Here is a 19,063-nt window from a genome sequence, read left to right as displayed (position 1 = left end):
TTTCTGCACTGGGACGTCTGGACCTGCTCTTCTTGGTGGGGCCTAATCCATTTCTGTGGGACGCTCAGTATTGAGGTCCCTAGTCTCCACCTAAGTGTGGCAGTCCCACCTCCCTGCCATCTGGGACAAACTAAAGGGCCTCAAAACCTTACCACACATGCCCTGATAGGAAAAATTGCTCCGAGAAGCTCTGACTATATTGAGAATAGGCTGAGGGTGCCAGAGCTCACCTGGTAAATGGCCTCTAAACCAACCCAGAACGTGTCACCTTCCCGGTACCCACAGTGCCAGATGTGTTGCTTCTACACAGACTTGTAACCTTGCCTTCTCTTTCTTTTGACTCCAAACAGATTCACCCCTTAGGTAAGCTTATGCTTTAAAAACGCAATTTAATTTTCAAACATCCCAACAGCATTAAATAATACAACAAGCTGTAGTCTGTGAGCCTCAGTTATTTGGTAAACGTGACCTCAGAAATGTCACATAATTAGCTTCCTCAGAACGCCCAAGTCACCTTTGCCAGGTCTACGTGTTCTCGGTCCAGACCAAATACATCTCCACGTTCCGTTTTCACGGGTTAATTTCAACCTCTGGGTGAGTTTTTACTTGCTTATTCCGTAAGTCACCTTTGCTGTATCTGACCAGACAGCCAACTCCAAATGGAGCTGCCTCCCTGCCCCAGCTTCACATTCCCTTGCATAAAATATCAAGTGAAACAGGATCAAGTGCCTCCACTTGCTGGGAAGCACTGGGATTGGAGCTGTGCTGAATGGGAAATCAGAGGGAAACTGCAAGCCTTCAGAGGAGCTTCGGGATCACGGGATGGAGCGAGGGAGGTGCCGCTGGGGGTGGAGAAAGAGGCAGCAGGAAGAAGCCATGAAGGGGGGCCTGTGTGGAGATGAGAGCAAGTATAAAGATAGGGCCACCCGCCCACTTAACGGGTCCACGTCACATGTTCTCTCTGGAGGGCCCGGGCGGGGGCACCTGACGGTGTTCAGAGTTCTTGGCTTCTGATGCTGCTCTCGGCTTGTCACAGATGCTTGTGCCCAGATTTAGGGTAAGTTTTGTTTTGCTTTTTTTATTAAAACTTGTTAAAGTGAACTTTTGAGTTGTCACGTGCATGACAGACCTAAAGTAGAGCTTGAAGAAAGCCGAGCACCCCAAACACGGGGTGCATCCAGGAATGGCATACAGGTGTTGAGTGGATACACTAATGAACGGTCTTTGATGAGCTGAGGCCGGCAGACACACTGACCCCCACCGAGGAGAATGAGGGCCAGCACCGCAGGACAGCAGTCACAGGAGACGGTGTGCAGCTGGAAGCCATGAAGGCTGCCTCAGAGATGAAGGGTCAGACCTGGGTCCACCCAGAGAGATCCGAGAGGCACTGTCACTGGGTTGGTTCTGATGGCTTTGGGTGTGGTCTGACAGATCCCTTTTCCCGAGCTGCCAGGTGTCCTGCACAGCACTGCAGAAAAGACGGAGGGTTCCTCACTGTCCTTGTGTTTGCAGAGGACAACCAGCCTTATTCCAGCCGCTGGCCTGCAGCTCCCGCAGACAACTTACAGGAGGCTCTTGGGACAGGAAGAGGAAGGCACGTTCCCATAGTGAGTGAGTAGAGTAAGCAGACCCTTACTAATTTGGGGGCTGCTAAATTTTGACAATCAGAAGCATTGTATTTTTTTTATGTTTTTTTTTTTTTAATCAGTACCGGGGATTGAACCCAGGACCGCCTGCTTGCAAGGGAGATGCTTATGCCGCTGAGCTAAATCCCCAGAAGCATCCTATTTTTAAAAGCAGAATAGATTCCTTCAATTCCAAATCCTTAAAAAAGAGAATTTCATTGAGGCATTTTAATTGGACAGTAAAGAAGCAACAACTCCCGGCAGTCATTTGTATGTATGTTCTTACCTCTCTCAGCTGGAGGTAGTCTTCATTGTCAACATCCTCTCTGTCACTGACTGCTGCTGAGCATGTCTGCTTCTATTTTGGATGACAGACTTTCAAGCCCAGCCCAGAGCCTTTGGACGGCCCAGGCCCAGAAAGGGACTAATTCTACCTTTCTTCTTCTACTGTAGTATCTGCTTGCAGTGTATGTCTTTCCCATAAAAATCCTAATTTGTTGTTCTTTTTTTTGTACTGGAAATCGAATCCAGGGCCTTTGTGCTAAGCTACATTCCCAGCACATTTTTTGAGACAGGGTCTCACGGTGTCACTAAGTTGTCCAGGTTGGTCTTGAACTTGCAGTCCTCCTGCCTGATCCTCCCAGAGTGCTGGCAGTAGAGATGTCACCACCATGTCCAACTAAAAGTCTGACGCTTTGTAAGATCATTGTTTCCATTCATATCATCCAATAATCCACCGTGCATGCTAATTAATCTCAATCAAATAGCATTATTCTGCCCTCGAGCAAAATTTAAGGAGTAAATAGTTTTTGCTTTAATGTCCATCCCAGTTTTGTTAATGATGACTGAATTTCTTAAAAGATGGCACTTTTTTCTACTTTTATCGCCTTTGTAAGCTTTGTGGTAGTGCGGGGCACTAATACCAAATACAGCTATTAGTAATAATAAGGTTTTCTTGGACTGAATTCTACTCAGACTTCTTTGAGCTTTCTTTCTAAACCACGTCTCCATATCTAGACTTCCATGTTGTCCCGGCATTAGGCAGAATTAGCATGAGCCCTACTAAACCAGTAGAGCCATGAGGATATCTGAGCAGGGTCCTCATCTTCCCCCCTCGCAGACCTCCTCAGCAGGGCAAGAGGACCTCTGTTAGGTTGGGTTAGTTAGAACCTCCCTTGGTGCTGATGCATCCTTTTAGTGACTTCCCACCTTGTTCCATGGGTATAAATTTTCACTTTTCCATGTTGGCAAATAGAAATTGCTCAGACTTTCTGTCCCTTTACAAAATCCTATCAAAGCGATTCCTATACCTTGAATGAAGGTCATGCTTCTCCTTGAATAAAGTCTTTTTTACTGTCTGTGACAAGTTCATGATCTTTCTTTACCAGTGAAAGCAAGCTTGGGAACATGATAGTGATAATGACAATAGTGATGATTATTGTAGCAGTCATCCATTCCACACGGATTACCATATGTTACGTCCTTTGGAGCAGAAATGGACATTCATTTCTTCAATGCTGACATCAACCCCATCAGGTAAACATTCTTCTGTTTTTATGGACAGGAAGTAGCTCAGGGTATTTACATAACAAACCTTGTACATGACATATTTGATCTGAATCCTATTCCAAAGATAGTCTTGTTTATACATTTTCATTTATGTACCAGAAAATGATGTTTACATGAGAATAATAAACATTTAAGCTTTTAAGTTTCCAGAGGAAAAAATCAATCTCTAGTGGTGCTACAGACTGCTTTTATTTAGATCTTTTTTAATTACTTATTTTTATTGTAACCCCAAATATTGAGTACCATCATCCAAATATTGTAATCCCTTTTCCAGTCTTCTCCACAATCCAAAAAGTTATATTTATAATACCATTGACACATTATTGGAATCCCAGCAAGTTAATTCCAATCTGCCACCTCCAAAGCAACCCAAGGTGAGAATAAAGACACCAAAACATATTCCAAGTTAAGGACAGCCAAGCGGTCCTAAATCCAAATCTCCAAGAGGATGTGCGGACAAAGGCCCTGATGCTAGGCCTTTCCCAGAATTTATTATCTTGTGAAGAAGGGGGTGGCTCTAGGATTAGTGACAGTGAGGATGGCGGGAACTATGTAAGTAACTTGAACTGGCTAGTCAAGTAGTGAAAAAATAGTTTTGCAAAATGCAGAGATAAAGATATGCAAAAGAATCAATTTGCATAATTTAATTAAGGTAGCAACTGAATTGGTTTTGGAGGCTATTGCTTTAGTTTCTGATATGTGAATTTTTGTGCCCTGGGGATTCATAGCCTCTTTACCTTGAGGCTCATACCCGGTTGACATTCCTAGAGCTGACTGGTGAAAGAGTTTTCAGAATGTAAAGTGGCCTTTATTTTAAGGATGCGGAGAGAAACTCCATGACCACCGGGGGTCAGGCTTTCTATGTCGGACACGTGGTATGTAGGGGCAACTCTGGTCTGGGGTGGTGCCTAAAGGGGCATTACTGATGCGCCAGCAGCCAGGGATTCATTTCACACCGTGGGTAAATTGCCTAGGGGCGGGAAAATTACCTCAGTGTAAATGTTCCTTGGTCCTGCCTCTCACTGCTGTAGTGACCTGTCCAGGGCAGAATCCTTTCAAATGGCTCTACCATCCTGCTTTGCTTATATACTTTAGAGAACACTATTCGAGGAAACTGGAGACTGTCTGATGGCTTTAGAGATTGAAAGTTTTTGGCGCGGTTAGAAGACAGAATATAAAGTAAAGTGGCCTTTATTTTAAGAATGTAGAGAGAGATCCCACCACCACCACCTCCGAGGTCTGGCATTCTCTCTGCCGGACATGTGGTGTGGGGCATACAGGTAGCTTAGGTTTGGGGTGGAGCCTAAGGCGCACCACAGGTAAATTGCCTACGGGCGGAGAAGGTGACCTTCCACCTCCCAGCACTTCAGGGCAAAATCCTTTCAGAGATCACTTAGGCTAGCCTTATTTACAATGCCTAGAGCCAATTAAAAAAAAAATACCGTAGTCAGCTCCGTACATATTGATAGAACTGTGGGGGACCGGCAGCTGCTGAAAAGGTAAGAAGTATGAAATATAAATGACCTTTATTTTGAGAATGCGGGGAGAGACACCCCTCCATCCCCTGGGTGTGGCATCTCCCCCCCAGGGTCGGTGATCTCTCATGGAACATGTGGAGTGGAGGCACGTTAAGTAGTCTCGGTTTGGGGTGGAGCCTGAGGACATTAGGGATGCAGAGGTAGCCCAGTGACACTCTTTTGGTGCCAGGGGTAAATTCCTAGGGGTGGGGAAGATGGAGCTCCTTGGTTACGCCTGAGGCTTCACCGGCTACAGTGTCCTGTCTGGGTCAAAACTGTTTCACATATCACTATAAAAAGATAAGTCTCAATGTAATCAACATTGCAACAATTGTTCTGCATTAAAGGGGAATCACCCAAATTGTCTCCCACTGTTTTGGTACTGACAATCTAAACTCATGACCTTGTGTTTGCCAGGCATGCACTTATGCCATTGAGCTATTATCCCTGGCCCTTATTTATTTTTTTATACTGGGAACCGAACTCAGGCCCTGCTTGCCAGGCAGGTTTTTATGCCCCCTAGGTCATATTTCTGTATTTTTAAATAAGAGTTTATTATTGACAGCAGATTAGAGATCTGGTCTAAGTTTTTTTTTTTTTTTTTTTAAGTGGGGCCTCATCTTGTAGTTCTGGTTGGCCTTCGTTTTGCTATGTAAACAGGCTGGCTTGGAACTCATGGTGCTCTTACTTCCTCGGCCTCCTAAATGGTGAGTTACAGGTGTGCACCACCACATCCAGTGAGCAAGTTTATTACTCCTTGGAGATTATGACTCACTTTTTTGTTGTTGTCTTTTTTTTGTTTTTGAGACAGGGTCTTCCTGTACAGTTCAGGCTGGCCTTGAACTCACTATATAGCCTACATTGGCCTCAAACTCACAGCAATCCTCTTGCCTCAGCCTGCGAAGTGTTGGGATTACAGGCATGCACCACCACCCCTGCTAACGATTTTTAATTTCATAAATTTTTTGATTTTTGCATGTGATAAAAATCAAAAGGAAGCCATCTCTAACATATAGTGTCCATCACTGGGGTGTTTATTCCCCCAAAACTAAAGGACTGAGAACAGCTTGTGATTACCTCCTCAAAGTCTAGTGCTGTAACACTTGCTAGAGTGGTTATGAGCAACCCTGCTGCCGGTTAGTAAAATCACAGTTGTTTGCTTTAACTGTGTAATCCTTATTTGCCCAGGTCCTAGTTTTCTAAGTGAATGCCACCAACCCTGGAGAAGTAGATCAATTACAGAGATTATAGTGTGATAGCCTTTATTATGTGGGGGAAATAAAGACCAACAAATGAGAGAAAAGACTTGATTCCTTATTTGCTATAGCTCAGAATTTGGTTCCTGTCACTTGTGTTCTATCAGAGACTTGAAGGCAGGCAGAGGAGTGGCAGTTTCAGTGGACAGGAAGGAGGCTGCAGAGGTGCCCTGTGTGGAGGATTGGGGTCTGGGGAAACTGAGACAGCTCACTTGAAGCCAAGTATCCTACATGACTGGCTACAGTAGTGGGTTTGGCTTTCTCTGGTTGGTCCTAAATTGTAAATAAAGACAAAGATTAAAGAAGCTATCAATTAAGTCCTGTCTTTTGGGGGCTGACTGTCACAGAACCTGTTTTGCTTCCTGGCTTGTTGCCACAGTTAGCTTCTGATTCCTTGACTTAAGTACACTGACAGCTGGTTTCCTGGGCAGTGGGCTGCAGGCTGTGGTGAATTCCATGTTTCAGTATGGTCTGGCCACAGTCTGTTCACTCTACCTTTCATCTGCTGATAATATTGAAATGTTTCAGGATAATTAGAACTCATTTTTTGCATTATGAAAAGTTAATACCTTTCATTGTGCTTCTGAAAACCTTGGTTTTGGTGTTGCTATTCTTTGCTCTGCTTTAGTTAAACCAAAGATATTGGTTACCCATCAAAGATATTTATGAAAGACAATAGCTATTTTCTAGCTCAATATTTTTACTTTTTTAAAAACATTGATAATTGAACTCAGGACCATGTTCGTGCTAGGCAGAATACATCCCTGGCTTGATTTTATTCTAATAAAGAGTGAATTCGATTTTCCTCAAATTTTATAGAAAAATTTTGTAATTCTTTGGAGATTAGGAGGTATATAAAATGAACGTTTATCTGAGGAAATCTGGATTACGAAAAAAAGGTCTAGGCCAGTCATGGTGTGTGGCTCTAACAGAGAACTCTGGTGGGCTAAGATGATGTGGCAGATTAGGCTTCAGCAGATTGACTGCACAAAGTGGTTGGATCCTATTAATTGACAGTTTCCAGGACAGAGCCTCAAAACAGTTCCCAAAGCCCTGCATGTGGAACCAGTCAAGAGAGTGTTGTCTTTGAAAGGGTTTTGGCCCAGATAGGACACTGTAGCCAGGAAAGCCACAACCGGAAGCAGGAAGCCCCATCTCCCTTGCCCCTAGGAAGTTACCCGTGACGCCATCTTCCCGCCCCTGGAAATTTACATATGGCGCCAAACCTAGGACCAATGGGCTACCTATGTATCCCTAATGCCTGCCTTAGATTCCACCCCAAACCGAGGCTATTTACAGGCCCCCATGCCACGTGTCCGCCGTAGAGATCGCCGGATGCCAGTGGTGGGGGTGCCGGTCATCTCTCTCCGTGTTCTCAGAATAAAGGCCACTTTTTATTTTATATTTCTCATCTTTTGTTAATATTTTTCATCTTTTGGAAATAACTCTAGCATTTGGTGCCGTGACTCGGATCGGCAGGCAACTGACTCTTGGGCCACACACCCAGTTGAGTCTCCTAGCCGATAACCAGATAACATCCTGGATTAATCCCGAGCTTTTTCCTCTCCCGAGACGTTCCTGTCGCCAGCGGCCTGCACTCCGCATCGGCCAGACTGATTTCAGGTGAGCACTCCCCCGGGAACTTTTCGCACTGGGCAGCCCCAGTGGAATGTTCTCCCCGTCTGTGTGGGTCTGTGCATTTTCACGTCCTTAGGACCGCCCAGGGCAGGGTTCTTTCTGGGCAAACCTGCGTCCACAAAATCTCTCATGTTCTTTGGGTTCGGATAGCCCAAAACAGAGATCTTTGGGACCGCCCACACTAAAAGAACGCCTCACTTCCCTTAAAGCCTTGCGCTTTCATGGGCAAAACTGTTACTGACCCCACTTAGGCTCCACTCCTAAATCTCTCAGTGACGACTAGAATTTACGAGTTTTTGGAACCGTAGCCGCCGCAGGGTGTCACAAATAAGTGACGACTTGTTTTGGACCTCCGGTTTTTTTCTTGCCTGAATCAGTCATGGGGAACGTATTTTCTAACTCCCAAAAGACGCCTTTACAATGCCTAATTTCCAATTTACGTACTCTAAAAATTAAAGGTACCATAAAAACTAAACAACTAACTTTTTACTGCCAGGAGGTCTGGCCAACCTACCCGCTTATCGGCAAGCCTTGGCCCAAAAAAGGAACATTTGACCCCTGCATTCTCAGGAACTTGTACGATTTTTGTCAAGCTGGCAACGTTATTAAAACTCCCTTATGTCCAAGCCTTTCTTATTCTGAGAACACGCTCATCTCTCATTAAGTCTTGTGCTCCAGCTGAGATACTTTTAGCTAAGTCTACTGTGCCGCAAACTTTTCCGCCCTGCCCTCCGGTGTTTTCACAGCCACCGCCTGCCTACCACCAAACTCATTCCCTGCTGTTACCTCCCGCCGGACCGCTCTCCCCTTCCCCTATGACTGATTCTCTCAGCAGCTCTAATCCCTCTCTGTCGCAGATACCTCCTGCTGTGCGATCATCTCCCTCTCCACTTTCCAGGACCCATAACTCTCCCAGCAGCTCTAATCCCTCTGTGCCGCAGTTATCTCCCGATGTTTGATCCTCTCTCCCTCCATCTCCAGGGACCCATATCTCTCCCAGCAGCTCTGATCCCTCTGTTAGTGCTTCCTATCAGTCTCCGACTTCTCCTGAGAATTCTGTATCCCCTACAGCATTCTCACCCTCTGCCCACCATACTAGGTCTCGGTCGCTATGTCCTTCCAGCAGGCCGCATGATTGTTCCAGCTTGTGCGGGGAACAGTCGCCATGTTGCAACCCTCTGCCACGTGGTATGGCGCTGCCATGTTCAGGAGGGCCACACGGCAACAGGCCGCCATGTTTTGGGTCATGTGACAGGGCGCCGCCATGTTCCCAGGATCCTCACTGTCAACAGGCGTCCCCTTGTGGCTCCTCTTGTGAACTGCAACAGCCGCCCTGCTGCAGTGCACATGACACTTCATTGTGCTGCCGACAGCAGTCCTCTAGCTGCAAGGCACACAGTGAGACGCCATCTGCTCGTGTTTCCCAGGGTGACCGGCAGCAGCTCTGTAGCCACTCTACAGATGATTGATCACATGCGCCTACCGGAAGGATGGCTGCTCAATGGCACTCTGCTCCAGAATCTCCTCAGGCTCTGCTACCGCTTTGGGAGCAAGCTGGCCCCGAGGGACTTGTTAACATCCATGTGCCTTTTTCCCTTTCTGATCTATCTCAGATTACCCTTAAATTAGGTAGCCTCTCTGTTGACCCACAGAATTATATCAGGCAATTTAAATTTATTACTAATTGTTATGATTTACATTTTAAGGACGTTTATAATGACTCTGGGCCTATAGCTGTGCCAGAGCAGGACAAGCATACTAACTATAACAAACTTTTAAAACAGGTCCAGGAGGCTAATCAAAACCCAGCTGTGTTCCTAAATTGGCTTTCTAATCCTCGAGCCCTGCAAGCAGTTCCAGTTTTGCACACTGTGTTGGGCCGCCTCCCAGCCCCTCCCTCCCCTGTGCGCCGTCGTCGATGCCGCTACCACCTTACACGTTTCCGGGGGCAGTCTGAGCCCGCCCCTGCACACTACATCCCAGCGCTTGCCCCACCCACTGGGCGTACTCTGCCGGAGCCCGAGAAACAGCAGCTCAGCAGCTCTGCTCAGGCGTGCTTTTTTTTTACAATTTGGCTCCGCTCAAAAGATGCTTTTTTATTACAATTCTCAAACGATTTAATCAAGGTTATTGGACACCTGGTAATTTTACCAGCCTTGTTTATCAATCAAAGCCTTCACCAATTTCCTGTTTAACAACTAAGGTTATAAATTCCTTTTTACTGGGAACCACTAGCTTTATTTCAAGACAAGGGTTTTCTTAAAGTTTTATTTGTCTTGGTTCATACTACTGCAAATAACAACTTTAAAATGTATTCAAATTTGACAGTATTAGATCAGTTTTGATAGATTTATTCATAAGATTGCTAAACCTTTACTGCAAAATGTTTCCATTACAGCCTTGTTTGGCAAACTAAAGCTTTGTTAATTCTACGTGTCACCCTATAAAAAAAGCAATATGCCATCCAGATAAAGCCTGCTCTCTGATCTAAAATGCCAATATTAAATTCATGCATACTTAATTCTACTGTAGTCCAAATCCCAAACAAAAAGGCAAAGCTTGAACTTCAAACCTTATAGAGATCTTAATATGTTTTTTTATATTTTTAACACTTGTGACACTTGGAGTTCTGAGACAGGTAAACCTATACAAGGTGGAGCTGCCTGCCCCCTCCATGGACCACGCTCAAATGCAGCAGAAGATACTGGGCAAGAAAATGCCCCATCCTGGCATTCTTTGAGACCTTACTCCAGGGCTACTGGACTGTCCTAGCCACCACAGAGTGGATAAGTCATCCTAAATAATAGCCCTCACAGGAAATGTTGACACTGCCAGATTCGTCACTGACAGAAAATCGCTGCTGAAGACTGAAAAGACTCAGGGCCAGCAGCCCCCTTTGTGTGTGTCCGTCATGGATTTCAAGTCGCACTAAAGTCTCAGGTAAGACATTCTCTATATTTGTGGACATAGAGGCCTTATATACAGAGTTCTTCCTGAGTATTCAGGCTGCTATATTAAGTCCTCAATCTCTATGACAGGGTATTGATGGTCAACCTATGCCATTTACATTACAAACAGGGCCTATTTTGTGCAGGTCCCAGTCCTAAATCTTAAAGTGCCTTTTATACAGGCTGACTTAGACACACAGAGGCCTCAACAGCTTCCACCTGTTGTCACTGGTGGACCTCTCCTCAGTGATATAGACCACCCCTCTTTCTTTCTTATTCACCAATTTCTCAGGTACCCTGGTTAAGACTGACAGATACATTTTTATCTTCTCACTTGGTTTATACTTTTTCAGGATACATAAAAGCCTTTCTCATACTTACTAAAGTTCTGTTACAGCAAATCATTCCAAGGACTACAACCAGGTTACAGCAACCCATGCCTAAATCAAAGTTGCTGGACTGCCATCCTGGTTTCACATCACTCAGGCTAAGAGGTGCCCTTCCAGCCCTAAATCTGATCATTCTGAGTGGTCATCTCATCTTCTGTCGCCTACCCGTCTCCGTCTCACAAAGGCCTCGCAGCCACAGTTAACAGGCTAAGTCATGTTTTGTTATCCACTTTGATTCCTAATTTCTTACATTCTATTAAAGAATCTTCATAATGTTCTATATGATAACAGTTGCAGTTCTTTCTACCCTCAGCTGTCTGGTTAAACGTGACATCCCTGAAAGCCTAAGCCCTTACCTTCCCTATACGGGTGCAGCCACCGCTTTCCCTGCTCCCCCTATTCTTTCCAGTGCAACTCCTGGACTGGAGACAAGTTTTATACACCTACCCTCTTAACTTTTATGCTTTCAGATGGGGGAGTAAGCACCTCTCATAACTCCACTCCTCCTAACCCCACGTTTAATTTTCAGAATTCTGCTTCACTGTGGAAATGTTTCTACCTCAACATGGTCCTGATAGAATGATATGTCTAAATCAAAGGCACCTTTCCCTCTACCTCACCTGGGTCCTTAATATGACAGTGCCATGTCTCCTCCTAACATCTTGTCTCTTTGTTTTTCCAGTCTGACATACGTGCATTCACCAGTGAAGCTGTCATGGCCAAAACACCTGGCACCAGCGTCTACCTGGGCATCAACCTTCATCCCGTCGACTCCCCTAGGCTCCAGTACAGCGCCCTTTGCCAGCAGGAAGTAGTTAAAGAGAGAAATCTTTGCCCCTTTTCATAATAATAATAATAATAATCATAAGATGGGATATGAAAGGGTTTTGGCCCAAACAGGACACTGTAGCTAGGAAAGCCACAACCGGAAGCAGGAAGCCCCATCTCCCCTGCCCCTAGGAAGTTACCCGTGACGCCATCTTCCCGCCCCTGGAAATTTACATATGGCGCCAAACCTAGGACCAATGGGCTACCTGTGTATCCCTAATGCCCGCCTTAGGTTCCACCCCAAACCAAGGCTATTTACAGGCCCCCACGCCACGTGTCCACCAGAGAGATCGCCGGACACCAGCGGTGGGGGTGCCGGTCATCTCTCTCTGTGTTCTCAGAATAAAGGCCACTTTTTATTTTATATTTCTCATCTTTTGTTAATATTTTTCATCTTTTGGAAATAACTCTAGCAGTCTTTAGTTCTCCTCAGGAGAATTTGAGCCATTTGCAGTGGGACAGCCTAGATCTGACATCAGGGGTAGGAAATACAGAAGGATAGTCACTGCTGAGCTCTCTGACACTGCGTCCCTTCACAGTGGCTGCTCTCATGCTGTATACTTCTTTTCCTGCTTTTACTTGGTCACATACAGTCTGCAGAGCATGTTTCTTTTCCTACATTTAATGAATGTAAAATCTCACTCCTTTTGCACTTGTTTTATCCATTTCTTGTTCAAGACCAGAAGAACCTAGAAGCCAGCTCTGGAAGTAGACCCGAGAACCACAAAACCTGGTAACAACAGGAGGGCTGCAAATTCAGGCACACTCTGGGGAACTTCCCAATTTAGCATGACAAAAAAGAACTGGGGAAGTAGCTCAGAGTGAAGTGCAAAGGCCCAGCGTTCAATCTCCAGTAACCCAGTAGCAAAGCGAGGGGGAGGGGAGGTCAGGAAATCTAGAAACCCTCAGCAAGCAGCCTTTCTAAGGTACATCTAGCTTCCAGTCTCTGCTGGGCAACCAGAGCCCCCAGCTAACAGTGAGTTGAACTGCAATCAGCCATGCCCGGGGATATGGATCCTTCACAGTCTTCCCTATCTTGGCTAACATTCCAGCTTCCTGCCATACTGTGGCTCAAAATATAAATCATATTTTTTAACCCTAATTCTCTCAGAATCATCTCTTCTGGAAACATCCTCATGGACTCAATAAAAATAATTCATTTCCAAGGGGCTGGGGATTTAGCTCAGTGGCATAAGTGCCTGCATTGCAGGCGTGCAGTTGTAGGTTGGATCCCCAATACTGATTAAAAAAAAATTAATGCATTTCCAGGCTCCCAAGTGTTCTTAATTCAGTCAAAAAATCCATGCTTATGGATTTTTAAATAAAATGAATAAATTCCTGGAAGATACTAATGCTGACATAAAAAAATCTATAATTTCAAATGTAATCCTGAGAGAAAACAAAAATAGAAAAACAACATGTGACAGTTAAAAATCACTTCAGCAACTTCTGTGAAGATAGTGTTATGGCTTAACTGTAACCAGTGCGCCTCCGTCTTGTTCTGCATGCGCTGTCTCGATAGGGTTAAGTTTCTAATCCTTGTAAAAGCTTAAGTTTTAGCTTCTTGTAACTCCCTACCCTCTTTCCGTATGTTATTGCAGGTGTGCTATTCTGAGATAATGTTTAACCGCAGGGTGGGAGTAGCTGAATGCACCAAGAGCTCCAGATGTTATCAGAACTAAGTCAACAGCTTTACAGCTTTGCGGGTTTTTTAGCTTTAAATAACCCTCCCTTAGTCTGTTAGGCATGAAGTCTCTGGGTCGATCCTAAGGGGGCTGCTTCGCCAGGCCTGGAATAAAGTCTTTGCTCCCAATTTCTTGCTTCCTCAAATTTTATTCTGGGGTCCAAGCTATCTCAGTAGCAGAATGGTGAGTAACAGAGAAAAAGCCTCTCAGAGATTTGGTGTCCAGATACTGGAATAGAACAGGAAGAGGAGAGGGAGAAAAGTGGGCCCCTGGACCCAGGGAGGATACAAAGCTAGAATTGAAGCCCACAGAGAAAATGAAGACAAAGACTTCAAGGAAAAAGTGACAGGCAGCACTTTGTCCCCGAGTCCTGGACTCACTGTATGGCAGGGGTGCTCAAACCTGCAGAAGCACGGTGACTACTGGCGATGCCAGTGGCATCCACAGAGAAATGCACGGGTGGAACAGAGCAGTGGACGCAGTGGCCTGCAGTGGCACGTGAGTTATTTGGGTTCACATATCCCTCAGGGAGGTCTATTGGCTGGCAGCCAACTGAGTTCACAAGTCAGAGCAGCTGCGCCCCCTTCATCTAGTGGCTCCCAGTGCCAGGGCCAAGGAATTGAGTTCAAGTCAGCAGCAGGTCAAGGAGTCACCTTCAAGCTCGCAGGGAGCCAAGTTTAAACTGAGGAAAGATACGGACTGCTGCAAGCTCAGTAAATCTGGCCTGACGCTCAAAGCCAGAAACCAGCCTGAACTTCAGTGGAACTAAAAAGTGCAGGCTCACTAGGATTATCTACTGCTCCACCATAAAACTACAGCTGGCTTGCTGGGATTAATCAGCTCAGATCTGGACTATGTTCGCCACATTGTTTACAAATGACACTTTTTTTCTTCTTTTCTTGCTTTTCCTTTTTTTGGTTGTTTTTCTTGATTGTATAATTTTCTCTTCTAGACATTTATATTTATATATATAGACACATAAACTCAGATTAGATGACCATTGGGTCTTTTTAGAAGTCCAGGTAGAGAAAGGAGCAGTTTTTTAAAACTAAAATCTGTCTATGTCTTTTGATCCCTATTCAATTTGCTATTATCATGTTAGCCAAAATAAAGTCTGCCTCGTCTCCATCTCAGGTCTTACTGCTTCCCACAGGCAGTGTATCTTCCATTACAAAGACAAAGATGGGCAGTCAACCCAGTGCTTAATCTTAACACTGGGAAACAGAGGGAGTGGCAAGGAGAGGACCAACAGACACAAAAGGAACTTAAACTTCCATATACAATAGTTTCCTGGAGAAAGGAAGAGTGAGAGAGAGGGAGGGGAAAAGAAAGAGAGAGAGAAGGAAAGAGAGAAAGGGAAAGAAAAATTATTTTCAACAAATAGAAAAAAGCACTGAACGCCCATGAGTCAAGCCATAGCCAAAACCACGTTTTATCTTAAATAGCTTCTTTTTCCCCTTCTTTCTTTTCTCTTCTCGTTCCTGTTTCTTTCTTTTCTTCTCTCCTCCTCCTCCTTTTAAATAAAACCTCTCCCCAAGTCATGAGCACTTCTAATCCTCCCCAGCTGGGCTTCGTCCTCAGACACTTTGTGTCCAGGCTTCTCGGGTGAGGGTCTTGTTGATGTCTTCTCTGAGTGCTGTCGGGTTCCTCATCTTCTTTGGGAGGAGGAGTCTTTTCCTTTGATGCCTTGGAAGCTGTGGGGTGACCCACTTTTTTTTTCCTTTCACTGGACTTGGTATCACTGTAGCCTTTAGCCTGGGTTTGAACATTTTTTGTTTTCTTTTCTCTCAGGTTTGGACTTTTTTTTTTTGGTACCAGGGATCGAACTCATGACCTTGAGCTTGCCAGTGAGATGCTTGTGCCACTGAGCTAAATCCTCAGCCCTAAGGTTTGGACTTCTTAGCCATCTCTCTGTTTTTAGTCTTTGAACTGTCATGGTCATTATCATCATTGCCTTCCATTGAGGAATCTTTGTCACTGCCAGAATTTCCGTTCTGGAATGGTCTTGTTCTCTTCCTCTGGTTCCTCCTTACTACTGGCCTCTTCCATCAGCTTCTCTGTTGGGAAGCTGCTTTAGCTGCTGTCTGCCACTGCTGGTGCACATTTTTATCATCATCTTTTGTGTCTTCACTGTACTCTGCTGAATGAGAATCATCCTTCTTGTCTCACACCTTTTTCCTCTGAGTCCTGTCTTCCTGTGAGTTCCTTCCAGACTGCCTCTTATTTTTATCTTCTCGAGATGATTAGATTTTGAGTGGGAGGACCTCAATCTTTTCCATAGTCTTCATCTGTATCATCAGATTCCTGAAACTGTGAATAATCAATGATCATCTTCTTTCTTTCTTTTTTTTCTACCAGAGATGAAACTCACATCCTTGTACTTGCCAGGCAGGTGCTTTTGCTGTTGAGCTAAATCCCTGGTTACGGACCTTTCTACTTCTGACAGGCCAAGACAGTCACTGTCAAAAATAGGACTGAATTGACAAAACAAAGACCAGGACTCCCTGCTACCTCACATGCTTGGTGCTCCACCCTGCCCAACTCCAGCTGATGGAGCTACTGGCTCCTCAAACTCTACCACTCCTTGGTTCTCGGTCCCTGGATCAGATGAGCCCCCTGCTTCCTGTCCCTTCAAAATGCATGAAATGATTTTATATTCTTGTTTTTATATGAATATAAACATGGTTTGTAGTTTTGCGGGGTTTTTTGGTTGGTGTTGTTCTGTTCATTTTTTCTTTTGCTCCTTCACCTGTTTCTTGTCTCCTTCATCAATTTCCCAAAGTTAGAGTGATTTTTCTTTGTCCTCCAGCCCTGCTTCTAATCGCTTCCTCTTCTTCTATTTTTCTATTTTTTCCTCCAATTTCTTTTACATTTACTCCCCTAACGCTAAAACTGCCTTACTGAGACCCTATTTGCTGCATACAATTATCTGTTTCATGTTAGATTATGTTATGTAAACAGTTTACATAGTTAAAGGTGGCAAATTAATAGTTACCTCCATTATTTTCTGGGCTGTATTTGATGCTCTTGTTAGTGCTGATTGTACTATTTTAGTCAAGGTGAAATAATTGTTGTAATCAGTTGTTTCTGCTGGTATAGCAAGACTGAGATTGCCCAGGATCATAACAAATAGTAAAGGTCAGGGCCAAAGAACCAGAGTCTGAGCCAAGTAGCAGCTTCTCACCTTCAATATAATGATGAGGTAGGATCTTACAAAAGACGCAGAGAGCAAAAGTCAGATAAACATGGAAGACACCTCCAAAAAATAATCATTTCCTAAGAGTTCTAAATTCTATCAATAAAGTTATTTACCTTGGCTTACAAGCATCAATCCATAAATTAAACTAAAAGACAACAGAAAATGAAAGGACACTTAAACAAGATGCGGTCCCAGACTTCCCGCTCAGGGAGCAGTGGGGTAGAAATACCCAAAAGCCAACCTCGTGGCCTCTCTGAAGTGGCAACAGTAGAAGCAACAAAGCAGGTAAATGTGGGCTCAGAAATGATTAAATCAGAAGTAACTTCTCAGATAACTACAAAGTTGGTGACCATAATGAAAGACATGGTTAGTGACTCTAGAGCAGATACAGATAAAAAAAAAAAAAGAGGACTTTAGGAAAATGTTAGGAACCCAGCACAGGAAAGAAATGGAATCTGTGAAATGGATTCAAACAAGATATCCAACAGATTAAAAATTCCACTGAAAATATACGTAGCACAATGAGCCAACTTGAGGACAAAATTTCAGACGTAGAAGACAGTTGTCTTTAGTGATCGTGAAAAGAAAGATTTCTTAAACACAGTAAAGTAGCCCATTCACAGACTCAGGAAACAGAACAATGGCCACACCAGCAAACAAGCCCAGTCTGGGAATCTGCACCATGTGTGGGCCACCCAAGTCCTTTCCACTGCATGGGCTGGCAAACAAGAAGCACCAATCTCTCCCCTCCTGTCCCATGAAGACATCAAAAGGCATTATGCAAATTATTGTTGATTTCATAATGTTTCGAAGTCCTATATCTCTTATATTGGTTTGTTTTGATTGGGGCTATTCTGTTTTATCCTCTTTAAAAGAAAAAAAAAAAACAGTAAGGGAGCCCTTTTTGTGCTCATTTGTTTTTGCTGTCTTCTGCCATGAACTGTTGCCCCTCTGCCATGTGCTACTCTGTCTTGGAGCCAGTTAATTATATACTGAAAGCTCTACAAACTATACGCTAAATAAACCTTTTCTTCTTTCAAAACAAAAAAACAAACAAACAGTAAGAGACCATAAGAAATAAATTCAGCAGCTGCAAATGATGCAAAGAACAATCACATAAGATTGATTGGAGTCAGTGAAAAAGCAGAGGACATCATAAATAACCTATTCACAAAAGTCATAGCAGAAAATTTCCCAAGCAAGGAAAAAGAATTTGACATACAGATAAGTGAGGCATATAGAGTTCCAATAGTCATGATCAGAAAAATTCTACCACTAAGGAATATAGAGACAAGCCAGGCATGGTGGCACACACCTGTAATCTTAGCACTCAGGAGGCCGAGACAGAAGGACTGCTGTAAGTTTGAGACCAGCCTGGACTAATAGTGAGTTTAAGACCAACCTGAATTGCATAGTAAAACCCTGTCTCAAACCACTCCCTCAAATGGAGACAAGATTCCAGAAATTTAACACAATAACGAATATTAAAGGAAAAAAAATCACCTAATCATTGTTAATTTCTGATCGTTTTAAAATTCTGTATCATTTCTTTTTAAAAAAAATAATAAAGTCCATCAGAATCACAGCAGACTTAACACAAACCATTAAGTCAAGGAAGGCTTTGAGTGAAGTATCTCAGGCCTAAAAGGAAACAAACTTCAACTCAGATTGAAGTACTCCACAAAACTAGCTTTCAAAAGTGAAAAATAAGATACTTCCATGATGTCTTAGTTACTTTTTACTCCTCACTGAGATAAAATACCTGAAGCCCAAAGTTGGGAAAGGAAAGGTTTATTTCTTACAGTTTTTGGAGGTTTCAGTCCACACTCAGTTGGCTCCAAGGCAGGCGGGCATTGCTGGGCCGCAGTTCATGGCGGCTGCAAACAGCAAGCAGGAACCAGCAAAGAGCAAGACACACCTTCTTCCTGCCATTACATCACATCCTGGCTTCACCCCTATGTGGGTGGAATACTGACACATCAATCCAAGCACCAGACAATGAACCATCACAAATACACAATGCAAACTCATGAGGCCTGGGGGACATAGACATAAACCATGACACATGACAAAAAACACTTGAGGAAATTCATAATACCAAACCAGCACTCCAAAATGCTCTGGAGGATATTATAGAAAGAGATAACAAGGATTACAATTCCATGAATCCCAACAAAATGAATCTACCAGGCAAAGCAACCAGTTAAACAGCAGAGTAATAAAGGAAGCCAACAAAAGAAAAATAACATGACAAGGATAAGTCAGTACATATTGATTAGAACCACCAATTTTTTTTTGTTTTTGTTTTTTTGTCTTTTTGCTTTTTATCGGTACCAGGGATCGAACTCATGACTGCCTGCTTGCAAGGCAGGTGCTTATGCTGCTGAGCTAAATCTCCAGCCCCCAGAA

General features: G+C 44.0%; 1 long non-coding RNA gene and 1 pseudogene across 5 annotated transcripts; one reads left to right on the top strand and one right to left on the bottom strand.

Moving 5' to 3' along the window:
* The first annotated feature begins 829 nt into the window (after nt 1-829).
* Nucleotides 830-12,134, top strand: LOC134471753 (uncharacterized). 5 transcript variants are annotated; one of them, XR_010041349.1, is made up of 6 exons: nt 830-1,057; nt 1,513-1,607; nt 3,014-3,161; nt 7,419-7,590; nt 10,233-10,545; nt 11,625-12,134. It is a non-coding gene; the product is annotated as an uncharacterized LOC134471753 (long non-coding RNA). The 5 variants fall into 5 exon arrangements; XR_010041351.1 differs by having other exon boundaries at nt 831-1,057; nt 10,441-12,134; XR_010041348.1 differs by having other exon boundaries at nt 831-1,057; nt 1,513-1,611; nt 10,233-12,134.
* A 1,908-nt stretch (nt 12,135-14,042) lies between these two features.
* Nucleotides 14,043-15,786, bottom strand: LOC100728018 (nuclear ubiquitous casein and cyclin-dependent kinase substrate 1-like; annotated as a pseudogene).
* Nucleotides 15,787-19,063: the final 3,277 nt, after the last annotated feature.

This window comes from Cavia porcellus, unplaced genomic scaffold, assembly GCF_034190915.1.
Source record: "Cavia porcellus strain 051 isolate PalLab524CR breed Dunkin Hartley unplaced genomic scaffold, mCavPor4.1 scaffold_20, whole genome shotgun sequence".
NCBI lineage: Eukaryota > Metazoa > Chordata > Mammalia > Rodentia > Caviidae > Cavia > Cavia porcellus.
Note: the sequence above shows the minus strand (reverse complement) of the source record. Positions and strands in the feature narration are given on the sequence as shown.